The following is a 4,796-nucleotide window of genomic DNA, read 5'->3' as shown; positions in this document are numbered from 1 at the left end:
CCTGAGTGTGGTACCTGCAGAGGCAGAAGAGGGTGTTTGATACCTAGACCTGCAGCCATAGGCAGTTGTAACCCACCTGGTGTGGGTGATAGGAATCTAACTCTGGTTCTCCAGAAGGATATCATGTGATCCCAGCTGCTGAGCTGTCTTTCCAGCGGGCACTACTGTTTTTTAGCAGACTTTTATATCTATAGATACTTGAAAGATGAGTGCAAAGAACTCCTATCAGTCTCTAAACTGCTGTCATGACACACAATATAAATGTTATCATGGCAGGAATGACTGTGAAACCACAGAGGCAAACATATTTACCAAGCTAAAACACATGTAAGAAAGATTTAACAAAGACAACACATGGCAAGTCAGAGACACAATCAGTGACTTCTCAGGAAGATGGGGGGGGGGTCACCTCTCAGAGAGGGACTGGGTGTCTTTTATAATAGTTAGACTAGGTTCTTGATCTTATCTCACCACCCGACTTGGGGGGGGGGCGGTTCATAGCTAGAAGTGTAAGTGGGCTCTCACTGTCTCCTGAAGTAGTACATTTTATCCAGCAGTCTTCCTTGAGAATGACCATTTGGGGTAAAAAGCTGTAGGTCATTTGGAGTTCAGTGCTGGGTGTTTGTAAAAGACATCACAGGTCACTGAGATCACATGAAGAGAGGACATTTCTACTTTTTTTTCCCTACAAATATGTATAAATAAAACTTCTATGTTAGATATTTGGCTGGGTTCTTGTGGATGGTCTTCTTCCTCATAATCAAAGCCTGTAAAGAACTAAAACTTCTATGTTAGATATTTGGCTGGGTTCTTGTGGATGGTCTTCTTCCTCATAATCAAAGCCTGTAAAGAACTATTTGGTAGTAAGTACTAGTACAAAAGCAGACCCATAGACCAGTGGGAAACAGGACTCAGAAGTAAACCCACATGGTTACAGTTACCTAATCTTTGAAAAAAAAGTGCAAAGCATACATTGGAATAAAGAGAGTTCCTTTAACAAATGGCTCTGGGGAAACCGGATATCTACCATAGAAGAATGACACCAGATTCACATGTCTATTCCATATAGAAATCATTTCAAAACGGATCAAAAACCTTCCTCCATGGAAATTGGGATAGAAGGACTGCACAGTCCTACTACAGGTTTCCTGGGTTGTTGTTAGGGTTTCTGTCCTACCAGGTCCCACAGCCGTTAAGTCCCAAAGAAATCACACAGAGGTCTACATTAGTTATAAACTGATTAGCCTAGTAGTTCAGACTTCTTATTAACTCTTATAACATATTCACCCATTATTCTTGCCTATGATAGCCACGTGACTTGGTACCTTATTCAGCAAGGCAGTCACATCCTGCTTCTTCTGTGGCAGGGTCACAACTGCAGAGGAATGGGCTTCCTTCTTCCCAGAATTCTCCTGTTCTCCTTGACCCACCTCTACTTCTTTTCTGGTTGTCCCGCCTATACTTCCTGCCTGGCTACTGGCCAACCAGCGTTTATTTAATTATAATTGACAGAATACAGAGTATTGTCCTACACCACTGGGTCTCTTAAGGGATCCCAGGGGACTATTGAGTCCTACCACAGAGATGCTTGCATATCACTGTTCATTGCTTCACTATTCACAGTAGCTAGGAAATGGAACTAGCCTAGACATCTGTCAATAGATAAATGGATAAGGAAAATGTGGTTCATACACAATGGAACTTTATTCAGATGTAAAGAAAATTTAAATTGTGTAGAGGTGCTTGATGAGCAGTTTTCAGAAGATGATGGATTCCACAAAGTTGTCCTCTGACCTCCACATGTGTGCCATGGCATGTACAGTACGCACACACACGGGACACACACACTAAGCTTAATAAAAATAAAATTAAGGGCATTTCCAGGAAAATGGGTACACCTGGAAATCATCATGTTAAGTGCAATAAACCAAGACTTAGAGTGATAAATATTACATATTTCCTTTGAAGTGAGTGTCGTTTATGGCGTGTGTGTCTCGTGTGTGTGTATGTGTGTGTGTGCGTGTCTGTGTGATAAAACTTGGAGTTGGCTGTGGAAGAGGAGGATGAATTTTTGTTTCGTTTGTTTGTGCTTTTGAAGACAGAGACTTTGTTGGGGTAGTGTAGCTGGAGCTGAAAGGATGGAGGGTCCATCCAGGACAATAAAATTGCCCTCAGTGGATGTGGGCCATGTTTCCAAGAAAGGGTATTTTCATTAATGTCTTCATAGTCCAGTGCAGAGCTGGTCCACCCATAGGGGTGGGTGCCTTGTGCTGCAGGGGTGTGCACCGTGAAATCCACATGGTAGCTGAACAAACTGAGAAAGGCTATGGAGAGGTTGGAGAAGCACACTGGGCTCCTGGAGAAGTAGGCGGGGTTGTGGAAGCTGTGGAAAATGCTCCCAAACTGAGCATTGGATAGGCCTTGGTGATGTATCTCAGTTCTCGTGGCTCCTTCATCCATAGCCAAAACCTGCCTGGACTCTGCATCCTGATACATCTGCGTACACCTATCGTACACTGCAGACCAGTGAGTGCCTGCTCACATGTCAATGTGTGCACCTACTGTTCTTTGTTGATGATGTGAATCTCGAGCTCCAGCTCAGGGATGAAGGCTCCTGTGCGTCAGCCACGCAGATGCATGGGATCCACCAGGCCACTGTAGAGGTGGTCACCAAAGTAGACAAAGGAAGTCAAACAGGTTTCTCTGCTGATAGATCTTGCCCTTTTCCAGGCCAGTGATGTGGTCACTGTAAGAGAACCCTTCTCATTAAGCTTTCAAAAAAGGCTTACCCTGGTTGGTGAAAAAGTTGGGCTTCTCACCCTGGATGATGACTATATCAAAGAGTTGGTGCCAATCAGGACCTGCCATGTGCCTCATTCCTTTGTCCATGGCACCGAAAGGACTGTTGGTGATGAGGAACAGCTGTTTTCCATGGCCACCAGGACCACACATGTTTCATCCCCTCTCAGGATGTACTTCTCCATGTTTTGCTCAATCCACTGGTACAGGAGGCCCTTCACACGCACATCCAGGACGGCATCCACCATATCCTTATAGAGGTGGACTTGCTCAAACTCCAGGCTGCAGCACAGGAGGTATCTACCACACAGGGCAGCAGTGCAATCTCTAGTATTGAGATGAAGAGAAGATGTCTATTAACCGCCCTTGTCATAGAAGCAACTCATCTGGTATAGTGGCATGTACTAGGTACATGAACATATAGGTTAGTCACCTCATTTTCTGGCACAGGCTGGAGTCCCCTGTAGGCTGATTCTAGTTGTATATAACGAGGAGGACTTTTCTGAACGTCATAGTGGAGGCCACAATTGGCAGACTGCTGCCATAGTCATGTTTCCAAATCCCCTCAGGATACTTACAGCGCTCTGTCAGGATGTCCCTGGGCAGCACTGAGGATCTTAGGGTGCAGGGCATCCTTATGCTGGGCCACTGTACTCAAAACCATAGACTTCAGTGTCACTCAGGTTGATCTAATTGTTGGCATAGTTGGCAGCTTGTGGATTGTGTTGGGTGGGCTACTCAGTCTAGGGGTTAGTAACCCACCCGGCAATCCAGTTACTCCAGGGTCTCGGAGGGGCGCTACCTGGAAGGGAGTGAGCTAAGACAGAAGAACGAGGCCAAGCAACTTTGTCAAGGCCTCTGTTTATTAGGGACGGGTTACAGTTTATATATGGTAAGGGATGAGGGGCAGGGTACGGGATCTCGCAGGCCGCGTGGTTCCGGTCACGTAGCTCGGTTACATTCAGACAGACAGGCCAGAAGTCACAAGTGGCCACACCTGGTTCCCTGGATAGCTGGAATGTGAGGCGGGTTCCGCTAAGATTAGCAGTTAATTGGGTGAGGGGCAGGTTTTGTCAATAGAACATAACTATGGGTGTGAGGTTCTCTGCAGACTCCCTAGAGTGATGGTCTCTGTAATGATTGTTAGGGGGGAAATGGCTCCTGACAGCAGCTGGGTTTAGGAGGCTGCAAACCTCAAAGGGTAGGTCATCAGCTTCCACATGTCCTGGAACTAGCCCACAAGCATGCACTGAGTTTTCCAAGCGCAGTTCTACAGGTGCTGAATGCAGGGTTCTGGTGTAGTAGGCTCTGGGCTCTGTAGGGGGTAGGGGGAGCAGCAGCCAGGACAGGAGGGTAAGGATGAGGTGATCTGAAATCTGCTATGACCTCCGCACAGCAGCCATACCCGCCATTCCCTCTGCATACTAACTGTAATGGTTTAAATAAAATGCTGCAGGTCCCCAAGTGGCTGCAGCAGGCAGCAGGTCCCGAGACTGCAGCAGGTCCAGAGACCGCAGCGGACCACGAAGGCAGCCAGTCCCAGGCAGGGAGCCCCCAAGTGGCCTGTGAGTGGTAGGCAGGGAGTTGCATGGTAGATGAGAGACCAAGACCGATAGGCGTGCCACGAGACCACACCGCAGGTCTTCAAAGGTGGCTGGTCCTCGGCAGGGAGCCATGTGGTGGGACAGAGACAAAGACATGGATAGGTATGCCATGCAGAGTGAGGTTGGATACTTATTTAAAGGGTTATGGAAGGGAAAGGGAAATGGGGGAAGGGGAGAAGGGAGAAGAGGAGAGAGAGAGAGAGAGAGAGAGAGAGAGAGAGAGAGAGAGAGAGAGAGAGAGAGAGTGGGCTGAGGGGAGAAATGGGGAGAAGGGAGAGAAGCAGAGAGAGAGAGAGGGAGAGAGAGAGAGAGAGAGAGAGAGAGAGAGAGAGAGAGAGAGAGAGGGAGAGAGAGGGGGCGGAGGGGGGAGAGGGGGGGAGGGGAGAGAGGGGG

The 4,796-nt window shown here is 47.6% G+C and overlaps 1 pseudogene; it reads right to left on the bottom strand.

The window, feature by feature from the left end:
* Window positions 1-1,221: 1,221 nt before the first annotated feature.
* The window catches only part of LOC126489925 (5'-nucleotidase domain-containing protein 2-like), a 36,283-nt pseudogene continuing 32,708 nt past the window's right edge, over window positions 1,222-4,796 (bottom strand).

Source organism: Alexandromys fortis, unplaced genomic scaffold (assembly GCF_014885135.2).
Source record: "Alexandromys fortis isolate MF-2015 unplaced genomic scaffold, M_Fortis_MF-2015_v1.1 scaffold_22, whole genome shotgun sequence".
NCBI classification, from domain to species: Eukaryota; Metazoa; Chordata; class Mammalia; order Rodentia; family Cricetidae; genus Alexandromys; species Alexandromys fortis.
Note: the sequence above shows the minus strand (reverse complement) of the source record. Positions and strands in the feature narration are given on the sequence as shown.